This window comes from Sesamum indicum, linkage group LG7 (assembly GCF_026168435.1).
Source record: "Sesamum indicum cultivar Baizhima isolate 11 linkage group LG7, ASM2616843v1, whole genome shotgun sequence".
In the NCBI taxonomy this organism is placed as follows: Eukaryota; Viridiplantae; Streptophyta; class Magnoliopsida; order Lamiales; family Pedaliaceae; genus Sesamum; species Sesamum indicum.
In genome coordinates this window covers 10310446-10326705 of record NC_142663.1, presented here as the reverse complement: position 1 = coordinate 10326705, position 16260 = coordinate 10310446, and positions in this window count along the sequence as shown.

The window sequence follows — 16260 nt, the reverse complement described above, 5'->3', positions numbered from 1 at the left end:
CCTTTTGTGACTATAAAATAACTTTACTTATTTTATACATTTTTCTAAAAAAAAATTATTGACTAGAAGGCAAAAAGGAGTTTCACCTCGTCGGTCTTTTACAAATTTAATTTAAAAAAAATAATAAATAGAAGGGGAAATTGAATATTTTTGGGCTCATGTCAAAAAATTACATAATTAAATCGAATATTAGATAAATATTGATAATTTCTCAAATAATGAGGGTGTTTGAGGTATGCCATAATTACAAATACTCTTTACAAAGATATTGGGAGGTGATTAAGCAAGGTGTATTGGATGCAGTTTTTGATTTTTTTTGCGACCACCCCCACCCACAAAGCTTCACAGCTACTTCTATTTTGCTTATTCCGAAGGTCAAGACCTCGACTTTGTGAAACGAATTCCATCCCATCAGCTTGTGCAATATAACCAATAATGCTAATGAAAACGACTTCATGAAGGTGAAGGATTTCCCTGATGGCTTTGCAACGACGACAGGCCAGTGCATAAATGTCTCCAAGGGCTCTTTCTTGGTTGTGCCGAAGGCCCCAGCTTTGATTATCCGGAGGGTTAAGAGATTGATGGAGTTCGTCCATAGGTCTTTCCCCATTCACCTATTTGGGTGCCCCGATATATGTAGGGTGGAAGAAGGCCATGCTTTTCAAGCCACTGATCGAAGCATTGGCCTCTAATGTTGCTGGTTGGGAAAAGAATTCGGGCGCCTACAATTGATTAAGTCGGTATTGTTCTTTTAGCCGATTCATCTTTTATATGTTATTAAGCCCTAGCAATGTGCTTGTGAGAATTGAGAAGCTTTTGAATAAATTCTTTCGGAGTTCTTATGGGTCCGAACAAAAGCTACATTGGGCAGCTTGGGCACGCTTGTGCGTCCTAATGGCTGAAAGTGGATTTGGTGGCGTTTTAGAGTTTCATGCTAAGTCAAACACTCCCATAATCCATTGTCTCTTCGGAGAACTCCCTCCAACTCCACAATATTATTTTTTATACACTTGAACTGTGTATATTAAATAGAGTAGAAGATGAAATATGATTTATAACAGAAAATTCAATCCCTGCTTTCAGGGGAATTTGCACATTTTTTCTAACATGATAGAGGAGTAAATTGGAATTTTTCTCCATAAAGAGGTAAATTAAATATTTCGCTTATTACAGAAAATAATTTTCAATTTACCCAATATAATTATCTATACTTGGTATGAAATACTCGATACAATTAGCAAGTATTTTATGAGGACAATAAATTATTTAAGTGAAAGCGAATGTACAAAATTTTGATCAAATCTAAGTTGATGGTCCTACTGAATGTACAATATGCTCCCACGTCTTCATTTCTCCCCACCTCAGATTTCATTGTTTTAACGTTGTCTTTTATTTTAAATTATAAAAAAAAAAAAAAAAAAAACAAGAAACTGTTCTTGTAGGCCCTTAAATGTTTCAGACCCATTGTATAGGTAGTTAGGTACTAATATATAGGACAAATTTTAGTTTGTCTGAAATTTGTAGTTTCGAAATTAAAATATTATCTGAAATTTTAGAAAATATGACGATTATAGGTAAATTATTTTTGTATTTTTCAACACTGGCCAATTTTTTTAGCAGAAGAAACAAATTGAAGGGTAAATATAATGTGGGTATTCAAAAGTTTGTACGATAAAAGTGTTTTATTTTACAGCATACATAGATTGATAGATATCAACGGACAATTAATTATTCAAAAGAATTTTACAAAAACTTTAGTATATGACTTATGATTAATTGGGGCGTTGAGGTAGAAGTGAGGTGAGCTAATGACTGCGTCTGTCACTAAACTTTTACACAACTAAAGTTCAAATTTTTTGTTTTTCTGAAAATGTGAGTTGAAAGTAATGACTCCAATTTATTTAGTTTTTAAAATAAATACTTTAGAGTAGTATGTGTTGGGTATGGGCTTAAAATTTCAATTTAACACTAAAGATGAATAATGATTTAGAGATAATCCAAGAAAATCAAGTTAACACGCAGTTCATGCTGGAGAAGGAGTACAGAGTTGTATATAAGCTGAAGAAAAGTCAGTTAAATAACTGATTCAACGGCTAGTAGGCTGAAAACAACTAAAGTTGCTATTCCACTAATAAAGTCGCACCTATATAAGAGGTTGTGCTAACTCAAAAGAACATTACAAGTGTTGGTGCTAGTTTACAAAATAGCAACTTTCTCCCAAGCTCTGTTCATTGTCTTCTTCCTTCAGGATTCTCTTTCAATTTTGGTGCAATTCATCACCACTCTGTCTTCAACCCCCCCTCCCCCCTCAAGCTGGACTAGTAATAAAGTCAATGAAGCCCAGCTTGTCGAGAACATGAGAAGGAGCCAAGAAGCCTGATTTATAATGATCACGAACAAAATGACAGTCGATTTCCAAGTGTTTGGTGCGTTCGTGAAACACATGATTGCTGATGATGTGCAATGCGGCTCTATTATCACACAAAATAGGAATGGGGCGTGGCACACATACACCAAGATCTTGTAGCAGAGCTGAAATCCACACAAGCTTACATGCTGTTGATTCCATGGCCCTGTATTCTGCTTCCGTCGTGGATGTGCATAGTTCAAATGAAAAAAGCTAATGACCCTTAAGCATAAAAATATGCATAGTTTGGATGTCAAAATGTTAACTTACCCTATTTCATAGAGATTCGCGCCAAGATCCAATAAACAAGAAGGGACAGTAAAGGAGAGATGAATAGCTAAGATGAAGGGATTTTTCTACTTCTCTAAGTGTTATTTCAGATACATTTAAAGAAGTGGAAAAATTATGATAGGGGAAATACAATGGACAAGCTTCGAAGGACGAACTTCCTTCCACAAACATGAAAATCCCAAAACACTCCAAAGGATTCGTGTCTTTTTTGGTGGCCAGGTCGCAGTCGACCACCTGACCGAATGATCAAAACTGTCAACCATTGATCTCCAACCTATCCGATGGTTATTTGAATGATATGTGTCCCATATAGACTTTGACACATGACCCTTTACATTGGGGGCCATTTTATAGGCATATTTTATTATAGTTAGATTGCACTTTGTGATTTCAATACTCTCGAACTCATACTAACTTAAGTATTATAATACTTTAACTAAGCGCCACATAAGTAAACCTAACGTTTTTTTGTGCAAACCAACCTCATTAATCCAGATCCAAGTTGCTAGATCAGCATTAGGTCATCGCCAAATCACCGAGTATCTCGGCCTGAATCAGTGTGAGTGTGGATTAATTGTTGGCTGACTAATCTGTGTAAATCAGGCCACACAGTGCCGGGGATTGTGCAAGAAATTTTTTTAAAACACATTTATCCTGTGACAATTTCTCTAATGTTGGACCAACAAATCTTTGATATTAAGAGTGTGTTTGGAATCATCGGTACAATGATTTAGTAGTCAAATCATTAACTTTTACTCAAATTGTTATAAATTTGAATCTCATCGAGAATGTACGTAGAACTCTTCATTGTATATAGTTATATTGTAAGCAGACAGTGATAGGCTTATAAAATATAATTCAATGGAGATTAGACTTAAACATAGCGTGATGGTGGGTTACGGTATCAATTTGGGAAATATTTAATGACTTTTGGTGAGAAAAATACTCAGTGATAGCTAGGGTTCTTAGTTGGAGCAACCATCACAAATTTATCCCAATCAATTCTCTCATTGATAGCAAATAAAAGAAAAAGGAAAAAAGACAGAGGTTTTGGGTACGCACATAATTTACGTGAAGTGTTTATATAAATATTTGAAAAATCTGATTTTCTCAAAAATAAACCTACCAAATTCGATATTTTTTTTAAAGGATTAGCTTATGAAAACATAAATAAAAATAAGAAGTTAAAGTTTTAGAATTTTTTCTGAAAAAAATTAGAAAATCTTAAATTATTTTTAAATTTTAATAGAGTTCTTCAATTTTGGTCGTAATACTTACATAATTATTGTTACTATTATTTTATAAACTCTAGGATAAATTGCATAAAAGCCCCGAATTTTCACATTTTAGTTAAATAATTTCTATATTTTTCGAAAATATGCACACTCTTCCTTGCCCTTAGTTAAAGGTGACGGTGTTCAAATTTTCAAAGAATTGACCGCTATATTCTTGTTATAATAGACATTGATCCTCAACAGTTTAAAATTAACAATCCATACTTAAAATTATTTTAAATATAAATAAATATTATTTAAATATATATTTATATTTATACAGTTATATATAGATATGTATATTCATACATTTATATGTATGTATTAGTTATATATCTATACATATCCAGTTATATATATATTTATATATAGGAAGTGGCAACGGCCGCCGCCTCTATGGGCAGCGACGCTGATCGTCGCCAAAACTCAGGACAATGATGAGGTCGTCTAGATTTGAGCCACCTCATCGTTGCCTGCTCAAAGCAAAAGGGGCAACGACGGAATCGCCCCCGCAGAAAGGGGAGACCTCGCCGTCGCCCCTTGATCTGGGCGACGGAGGTCGCCTTCCCCAAGACCTCCATCACTAGATCTGTAGAAGGCTGAAGCTGATGGCCAGTAGGCGGAGCGACGGAAAGCGAAGAGTCGAAGATAACGACTCTAATGTTTTATTTTTAAGTTTTATTTTATATTAATATTATATATATACATATAAATAAATCTGAAATTAAATAGAATATTTTTTTAAAAAAAATGAAACAAAAATAATTTAATTTCCAAAATTTAAAAATAATAAAATAAAAGATTAAAATTTTATTTTAAAAATATAGTGATTCTAATTTAAATATTATTGATAAGTGATACAACTTAAAATATTTGATATATTTGGACTCAATAAATAATTTAAATTAACTAAATATATTTAAATAAAATAATAATATAAATAAATTAATTTATAGTCTATCTAAATATGAAAGAAAGAACAAAATGGATATTATACGCTTAAAGTAATTTCAAAAAAGATCAAAAAATGAGGCCCACTCGCATAATAGGCTGAGTGTCACATACTCTTTGTTAGTTTCTAATAGAGATGGAGTTTTTTGCTATATTTTATAAAATACATGGGGTTTTATGCCTATTTTTTTAATACATGGAATTTTTAGCTAAATTTTAAAAATACACGGGGATGTTATGCTATTTACCCTAAACTCAAATATATTATTTTTATCTAAATACTTTTATCAACCTATTTTTGTAGATAATTTAATATTTTATAAACTAAACCTTATCAATTTTTCTAAATCAACTTATTCAAACACCATCCAAATCTTTTGCTCATAATTTATTTAAAAATAAAGTAAAAAAAAAAAGAAAAAGAAAAGGAAAAAGAAGAAGAAGAAGAAGAAAGTCCATTGTTCATAGTAGGATAATCACACTCTCATTTCCCATTTATTAGCAATGAGGATCTATGATATGTATCTTATAAAAGTTAAAAGTATACTAAAATTTCAATTTTAATTAAAAAGTGGATCACATGCCAGACCCATATATATGTAGAATTCCAGTATATAATTCTTTAGGGAACAGTCCAATAATTTGGGACTCAATATTTCATTGTAAAAATATTAGATTTAACACCCATTGAAAACGTGTGTGAGTAAGTACATACGTATGAAAAAAAATAAAAAGAAAAGATTCCAGTATATCATACCAAAAGATAGTAGAAAATTCTTCACCTTTTGAAAGCTAATTCTGCAGACCAAATGACTAAAATTGATGGAGGATTGCCTAATTACCTACCCTATAATTGTTGCGTTATCTACAAAGACTTCCTCCTCGTCAATAATTATAATTATAAAAGTTACAAAATAATAATATTTGAGTTTTTATGCGGAAGAAAAATATATTTGTACATTCTTGTTTATTAGTAAAAACGTAAAGAATTGTATTAGCAGTTGAAACACACTTGATACATAACATAATTTAAAATTGGGATATCACACCGTCATTCTTTGAGGTTTGGTGTTATTGGACGTATGTCTCTTGTGGTTTCAAAATTATACCTAGCGCTCCTAATGTTTATTTTTGTCTAATAAGTAGATTCTCTTATTAGTCAAAGTTCATCGAATTTACTGATACTAATGCAAAAAAATGAATAAAAATTCATATTTACCTTTGATTGATTTATTACTAACGTATTATCTCTTTAAAATTTTACTATACTTTTTTTACTAATTAGATGAAAAATTCGAAGATAAAATAAAAAAAGATCAAAATTACTACAATAAAATAATATTAAATATGCATGAATACAATTTTATTGAGAGTTATTTGATTGAAGAAATGGATTTTTTTTTTTATGAATAAATAATTTGTCAATACATATTTGCCATTGGAATTAATTATTTAGAGCTCAGATTTTTAATAAATCTAATATTAATTATTAATAATCATTATCACTTAAGTAGATAAACAGCAGTACCTAGGCACCGTTTGAGCAGCCTATGAGACTTTAACCTGAATGACCAAATTGATTTCTTGAATTCTAGTGATATTTCTCTTATTAAATGGGATAAATTGCACTTTACCCCCTCAAATATTGAGTTTTAAACTAAACTCCCCAAAAAGACAAAATAAATAATTATGCCCCCTAAAATATAAACATTTGTCCTTATACATAGTGAAACAATTACTACTATTGATATTGATGTATACAAACATCCCACATTAATTGTAAAAAATAAGTTTGAGTAGCTTACAAGCCCCAAGGCTTCATCTATCTAGCGAAGCGCCTTTTCATAACAAACATGTGAGGCTCATATGATGTCAGAACAGATCATACTTTGCGCAACAGAACACTGATCAAGTTGCAAGTCGCATCACTTGGTGTCCTATGTGGAAAGGAGGTCGTGTGCCCCTCCCAAGCCCCTCGTCTGGGGGCTAATAATGTAGGCAAGCATGGATATTACCTCGAGCAACAGGGCATCAATAGGATGGCAAGCCGCATCAAGTATCAAACCAATAATGACTAATATAAGCTAAAGTTTTTGATAAAAAATTAGGCCAAAGAAAGAGTTTAATTTCATTAATTAATTTTTCCCTATATAGAAATAGCTATTGTCGTGTAAAATTTGGCTACTATTCTTTTATGTTCTTTCCGTTCTCAAATATTATATTTCCATCTACATCGTATCTATTTTCGATGTAAAATTTGGAACTCTGTTGCATAAAATTGTGTTCTCGAGAAAAATAAAATTTGTATCAAGATAACCTAAAAGTCAAGTTTTAGGACATTCATAAGAGCATTATTATTATTATTTTAGGACAACGTGCAACAAATGTCCATTTTTTCCGGAGGCAAATTGGCTCTTTTGCAATTTTAAGGAGTTTAGTTTAAAATTCAATATTTTGAGGGTGCGAATTGCAATTTGTCCTATTTTAATAAGATCTTTGGCCCTTTAGTTAAAAGTCTGATAGGCTGCTTAAACGGTGCCCAGGTAGTGCCGTTTTGTGGTAATGATGACTTCATTCTGTCGCTCTGTGGTGGGTTGGTAGAAAAGTTGTTGAGGGGCAATTTTGTCCTTTCACAGACCCCCACCACCCCACCCTCGATTTTGACTTCGTCCTACCTCACTCACCCTGTCTTTAATTCGGTAAGTGGACGACTGCACGTTAATATTCGGTATAATATTTTTTAAAATTATGGTATTTGATTCAGTATCAATTTTGAATCGTATCCAACAAAATACCGAAATTTTAAATATATATTATATATATGTTATAATAATAATATATATATAATTAATTAATAATGAAATATATAAATATAAAATACCCGTTTATTTATCGAAATCGACCGATAAAATCTCGAAATGTTAAACTTAACAAACTAAACCTGAACAAAACTTTTGGTTCGTCAAAATTTTCTAACTCGATTTGATTAGTACAAAAATAATAAAATATACTTCAAAACATCAAATTGCTCGAGCCACGTGCATATCTGATCCAATTAAAACTCGTCTAAGCTTAATTAGATCCATAATAAACCCCTATTCAAATATAATTTTTGAAACCCGATAATAATTCGGATAAATTTAAACAATAATGTATTTTGACTAAACTCGAATCACTTACAACCCTAAAATGAAGTAATAAAATTCTTTCACTAAAAAATATATTTATTAAGAAATAAAGAAATAATTAAAAAAGAAGGTGTCGTCAACATTACACCAAACACTCACCAACTCCAGGAGATCTGTTCCATAGCCCACCACTAATTTCCAAGTTTGTTGCAATTGCAATTTGCAACTACAATAAATATATATAGTTTTAATTTTTTAATTAAATAATCAAATTAGTGGTCCATGCAAACACCATTCTTGGTTCTAAGCTCTAAAGTCTGTCTTTGTGCTTTTCTATCATAAAGTAACCCATAATTGTAATTAACCTTTGGGTAAGTTACATCGACATTTTTAAGGTTAGATATAATTACATAAACATTTGGTGCCCTTTGCAAAAAAAATAACTACACCCCGAGAGATTGTAATTATAATTTCTATCAATATATTCTTATTACATAGTCACCCTCTAAGGTCCATTACATCGACATGTAATTTTAGAAAAGGTAAGGTGACCTGTAAGCCGCATTACATCCGACACCCCGTTAGGGGGTATATTTGTAATTTGTATAAAGTAGCAGTGTTTGTATAATTAGATCTGATTTCAAGAAATATGGGTTGAATTGACCCTTAGCTTTATTATTTATGCAAATATAATAAAAAAAATTATTTCGATAAATTAAAAATAAATATTATCATATTTGATCATGAAATTGATAAATAGGATAAAATATTGTGTGGACAAGAACAAAGAAAAAGGCAAATTCATAGGAATTGATGTGAAAATAAGGAGAGAGCAAGGGGAGCATGTGAATAAAATATTAGGAAATTAGACCTCGTGAAGTGAAGAAATTGTTTTAAATTTGCTTTATTTGTCACCCAAGGAAGATAGAGATGCTTCTTCACTAAAATTGACAATTATATAATCAAATATATAAATATTTTTTATTTTATTTTACATACACGTCGAGTATGCTCCAGTACTAATTTAATTGTAACTAGAATATGTGGCGCACTCAAATGAGTATGCATAATTAAATAAAAATTTTAAAAAATAATTTATATTTTTAAAAATATATTTTAATTGAAAAAATTCAAAACGTTGAATAAGAAAAAAGAGTTAGTGAAAGTTGGAAAGAATGGGCAATTCGAGGGTTTAGAAGGGTGGTTTTGGGGTGTAAAAGAATGGGAAGAAGGGAGTTAATAAATTAATTAAATTAAATATTAAAAAAGATATAAATTAGTAGACCAAAATAAATTGTGATATCAAAGTGGTGCTCGCACCTAATAATTAGGTATAGATTAGTCGATACTTTTAATATGGCGATTGATAACTAACTAGACGAACAATAAAGAAATCGATGTTTGGAGTTATGCTCTGAAAAAATGAGGGTTGTTGCCATAATGAATATTGCCGACATTTGGTAATAACAAACGACCTTTCTTTAGATGGGTATATATTTGACTACCTCGACCAGTAAGTGGGTTGCGTTACTGAATAATCTATAAGTACCCTATAAGCTATTCATGGTTCGGGTAGCATATACTCAGTCTTTGTTGATAATCAAAATTGAAACCATACAATTTTTTTTATATATCTACAATAATATATATCTAAAAAAAAGGCATTTTTTATTCACAACACCAGTTTGTGACATATCGCACCATTTTTTTTTATATTGATAATACTCTTAAGTTGATTTTTTTTATTTATTTATTTTAAAATGTGATGTATCAATTTATGTATTTTATTTTTATTTATAAATTTTTTTAAAATATAAAAATTATTTAATATATACACACAGAAATTATATGTCAGCTTAGTGTATTAAAAAAAAAGGATTAAATATACTTTGTACTCCTGAACTATGCATAAAGTGCATTTTACACCCCTGAATTATAAAATGTAACAAATAACCTCTCATGATATACACTAATTTTTTTATGACAAAAGTGCCCTTATTATTTACACTCCTAAAATATAATTACAATTATTTTCCTAAATATAATCTGAATTATTAATTTTTTTATTTAAAATAAATACTACCTAGAATTTATAATTTTTATATTGAGTACAGAATCTGTATAAACTCTAAAAATTTACAATTCTTATATTATTTACACAACTGGTAAAATATTTACATAATTTTTGTCTGTGTTGTTATATATATTGAACTTTTTATAAAAATAAATTATCGATGCAAATTTAAAATATTACATCAAATATATATGTACTGTGAAATATGCAAATCTATACTATAATGAATATATAATATTCTATATTTTTTAAAATAATGATATGACATATTTTTATTTTGTGGACATATAATTGAATAAAAATTTATAAGTTATACAACATATTTTTTTCTATAATATTATATGCATTATATATTGACACATATTTAGATGTACTTTTCAACATATTTACTTTGTAAAATAGTATTTGCATATATTGAGCTTATTAGTATTTGTAGTGTTCCATAATTTATAAAAAATTATAAATATTATTTTTACTAAAAATATTTTAATAAAACATATTATAGAAAGTAGAATAAAAAAGAATAGGGATAAATGAGAAAGACACTTTTGTCTTATCAATGTCGAATTATTTTGTCAAGAGTGTTTTTATTACCTTCTATATTTTAGGAGCGTAAATAAAACAAAATGTATGATTGAGAGGTACAAAGTGTATTTAATTGGGGGAAAAAAAAGGGCACATGCAAACACGATTTCTCTAACATTTAAAGCCTCACCTTCTCTCCACACTCTTTTGCACACAGCAACACACATAGCAATACATACACCTCCCACCGACAGTGTATGTGTGTGAGTGAGAGATGTGGAATGAGTCTGAGATCTGGATCTCACACACTCATTGCAATCTAATTCTTTATTACACTTTGGACATGTAGCAGCCACTCTGATATTCTTTTTTTTTTATTTTTTTTATTATCTTGTGAGCTCTTTGGAGATGCAGAAAATAATAATACAATAAGGTTAAATAAGAGACTCTGAATTCGAGTCTCGTTCTTTTTTATAAATAAAAAATATTATTATTTTAATTATTTTATAAAAAATAAATAAATAAAAGGTGTAGACACGAGAGTGGCGAGTGAATTATTAAATATGATATGAAAATGACGCGTCACGAATATCATGAATGTGTACATCTACTTGTCACTAGTTTCTTTTCTTTTTTTTTTTGGGTTGGGGGGTGGGGGGTACAGATCTAAATTTCACCATTGGATCTCGCAATTGTCGGCTGAGATATTTGGACGTAATCTTTTTAATTTATTTGTTTCTCTTGCCTATTTTCATTTACCCCTTATTTTTTTTGTAATCCTTTAAATTAAATAAAAATAAAAAAACCATGCCATTAACTACTAATTATATGATTTATTCACATTAATATCCTATATTTTTAAATATATCAATCAATTTGAAAAATTTATTCAACGACAATGTTTATAAATTAATACTGGATTTGTATAGATTAATTAAGTACAAAGTAATTATTTTGAATTTTAGTGTATAAATAGTCGTATCGATAATTATAAAAATTTATGAATTTGCTAATTTTAAATAACAAATAAAGAAATATTTTTGCATATCAAAATTTTACCCACTAATATTTCAGAGCGTAGGCTCTATCCAAATAAAAAAAAATATATTACCATATATATATGTATCCAAGTCTGGATCTAATATAGAAATATTAGGTACGGATAACCTATCAAAATGGGTTCGGGTATTGCACACTAATTGACAAACCTAACATGTTGGACCTATGGTTAGGTCAATGGGTGAAATAGAATTATACATGAAAACACAATAAATAAAAATAAATATTACCTCACTTGACAGTTGGATACCAAAACAATAAGCTCGACGATCACTTGCAATATTTTTGTCTTTAAAAATATATTTAATGTAATACACAAATACAAGTTTATAAATTTATTTTAATTTAAAAATACTAATACTAATCTGATCAATTAAGTGACTAATCAACCACGATCAGACAATATCTATTAATCATTGTGGCAACAGGTAGAACCAAAGCATTAACCATAACTTAATGTCATGATATAAATTAAAAAGAAACAATCTCTTAGATATAAATTGTCCCAACCAAAAAATAATTTTTTATTCAATAGTTTTGATAAATTAATTTGTCATAACCTTTATTTATAATTATTTTATAATATAAAGAATAATTATTTTGTTTTTATAAAGTTTCCAACAATATGTGAAAAGTCATGCTTCCAATTAACGCTTTCTCATTTGACCTATTATACAATGTTTTTTCCTCCCTTTTGTCAAACCAACTAAGAATTAAACACTAAAAATGACTGAATTGCCCATCACAGTCAACCTTTGATGGACTTGATACCTACCCCTATTTTTAGGTTAAACTTTTCCAACCAAATAAATATGAAAGCTTCAAAGGGATTATTTACTTAATCATTTCTAATAAACCTAAAAATAATTCAAGAAATATGAAGATATGCAATAAAATTTTTAAGTAATTGTTAATCAATTGATGATTTTAAACTCGATTTTTTCTTTTTATTTTGTTTCACTAAATGGGTTATTCTGGCAATATTGAAAAAAAAATAGGGTTTTTTTTTTGCAATATTGCCAAAAAATAGGGGCCATTTTGCAATTTTCCTTGCCATGTTCCCTTCATATCCCCCCCAAAATTTGCACATGTATCTCTTCTCTTTTTCCATATCAATCCTTCAATATTTGCATTAGATATATTTTCACGTTCTATTTTTTTGTCGACTCCATTACATCACTAATCTTTCGTTGGTATAACTATTATTCATCTTCCCTTTTACGTTCACTATCTACTGTTGTATATATTGTCAGTATTTATCGATTTTATCAATAAAAATATTATTTCAATCAAATAATTGTAAATTCAAATTATTTTTCTCCATATGCAAATTAAATTGATAGGTCATTAATATAAGTATTTATATATTTGGAAATATTACTCTCGTATGTGATGGTGATCATATTACTTATATGTAAGAAAAAAGAAATTGATAATTTAATTGTAGTTGGTGAAGGGTGGGTGGAAGGACATAAACCTCAAATTCTATGAATTAACAACCCCTAAAGACAAGACTTTCCACCAACCACATCACAAAACATCATCATGATAGTTATATATCTTGAATTAAATATTTATTCTATTTAAATAGATATTAATATTCTATGCAATAATATAATTAATTTTCCTTTTGTAAAATCAGATGACTTGTCTGAAAAAAAGGTTCACTCCCTTTCATTTGGGTAAATGACATTTGAGTTACACGGGGTACAAATCTTAAAGAATGTACTTATTATTTCGTATAGGAGTGTCTGTGTAATTATATATAAATCCAAGAGATGTATATGCAATTTACCCTTTTATTTCGACAAACTTGTTCAAGTGAATTAATTCATAAATTTTTTGTATAATATTTGAGGTTTTTTGGATTGAAGATTTTGAGGGTTCATTTGTAGTTCTCTCATAGAGCTTTATATGATGGACAATTATGATGCTCTTAATTAAATTTTGGGCTACTTCTCATGGAAACATTGCATTATCATCCTTGAAGTTTGTCACTGATGTGGATTTAGTTCTCTATGTTTCAATTCTAACACATTGAGTCCTTCAGAACCCGTTTACTTTGCGATATGAGTCATTTAAGTGATAGGATAACAAAAAGTCCTATATTAATTATATTATATTTATTTGGATTGTTTAGGTTGAATAGCTCAATCTACTGATTTATAGGTAGGTTGAGTTATTGTACCGAATGAGAAAAAAATTGAACTCCCATATTACAAAGTAAACACTTAAAAAGATGTATTGGGTGCTAGAAAAAATATAATTTTTTCATTGCGATTATTTATTATAACGGTGAAGATATATCTTTTCACATGCGTTAAAGCGTGAAGATGTTGAAAGTAACTTGATTATAAAAAATATTTATTGAAATGCAATAAGTCAATAAGAGGTTTATACAAATTTTTCTTCTGATTTTTTTGTTAATATCGAAAAATTCGATAAATTTCGATTAACGAAGGAATTTATTCGTCAGACAGAAGTAAAATTCAAGGGTATTAGGTATAATTTTTCAAACTAAAAAATACATATATATAATTATACCAAATCTCAAATGAAGAGAATGTAATTATCACAAATAAAAATGAAATGAAAACAAAACTAAACGGCCGAGCAGTCTTCCAATCATGAGTTTTCTCCTTGAAACACAAGAAGTAATTTGGGAGAAGCAACGAATGCAAACGCGCGCGGCCCAACCTAGGAAAATGTAAGGATACATATATATGAAAGTTGCTGCTGCCGACACCTGCTGCCACCGCTTTGTTGAAAAGGTTGGATGAATGCCTGCTCTTGTCGCCGCGCCTGACACAAAATCTAAACATTTTTTTTTCATTATTATTTTTCACCACAAAAGTTATATAAATTCAAAAAATATCAAGCTTTGATTATGTTTTTATATTATTAGTCATAGTTATATGTAAAAAATGGCCACGTTGATAGGAAGAGACAATATTATTTTTCTCAATACTAATAGAAATATTCTTAATGTAATAATAATAATAATAATAAGTGACAAGAGCTGATTAAAAAGAGGCGAGGACGAGCTTCAAAACCAAGAGGGGGTAGGGTGGATTTCATGGGGGCGTGTGGCAAAAACGGCAACCGAATTGATTGAAGGGGAAGGAGAAGGGGCAGAGGCGACCGAAAATAATAATAATAATAATACCTTCTTTTTAATAATTAAAAAATATTATTTGATATATTTTAAATGGTTAAAAGATCTATAAACACACAAAAAATCAAAGATGGAACTAGCTCACTCTCAATTAAGTGTTTGAGATGCGCCTTTCTTTAATTTCTGACAGAAAGGGAATTTTACGAAAAATTTATACAAACACGAACGGCTATTAAGCTATACCGTTTTACGTAAGAAATTATTTATATTTTTCTTATAATTCAGAGGGTGAAAATGAAATTCACCCTCATAAAACAAGTACAGTATCCTGTTAAAATTTTATTTATGAAATGACAAGAAAGAGCGAAAGGTTCCCGTCACTTTCTAAAGCTCGACTTTTCAATTTTAGTATAGAATGCAAGAATTTTTAAAGTATAATCAGACAAATTTCTTATATCGAAATCATTAAAATAAATTCAGAACGACGAAAACTACCATTTATCTGGTAATAATTGTCCTTAGTTATAGATCACATGTAATTGTTCCCTTAATAATAGCACATCTTAGAGTTCAAAGACTTGTCTCTTTAAGTAACAAAAATCCATTCACTTGATCAAACTTTGCTCTTTGCCCATACAAATCACCACATAAGCTCTATCACACACAATTCTCCAACCTCCACACCTAATTTCCCTTTTATTCCCTTTCAAATTTTCCCACTTTTGCAAGAAAACATCAACTTCTACACCTCTTGCAAGATTTTATGTTCTTGAATTATTTCCCTATAACTAGAAAAATAATCAAAACTAATTAAGTATATTGTGCTAAAAATCACAGTAGCTAGAAAATTTATGAAAAATATTTTGGCTGTAGTTAAAATTATTTCAGATACGACAATAGAAATTCAAATTTTGCATTGTTTTGTTTGACAGCAGTAAATAGTATTGATTTGGCATAATTTTTAAACCATAGTAATTTAAAATATAGGGAATGATTCATATTTTTTTCTAGTGTAATTTTGTGACTAAAAATAACATGGTCGAATATCTTTTCCAAGATTTTTATTTTTTTTTATCTTCAATTTTCATTAAAATAATAATAAAAATCATCATTATTTTAAAATGAATGAATTTGTTAATTTATTTTTATCCAAAAATAACAGATTTATCAGATCTAACGTACTGCATTTAATACATCTAACAATATAATTTTCACTTATAAAAAGTTGTTTCCATAGATTGACTATACAAATTATAAGAAAAGTTCAAAAAATACCAATTATTATTTATAATGAAAAAATGAGTAAAAATAGTTGGGATAAAGTTTTAGAACTAAAACTTAAATATCAAACAAAAGCTATACATTTGCATCTCATGTCATCATGTTGGCCCACCCCCCACCACAAGCATTTACTAGATCTCAGATCCACCAAACCC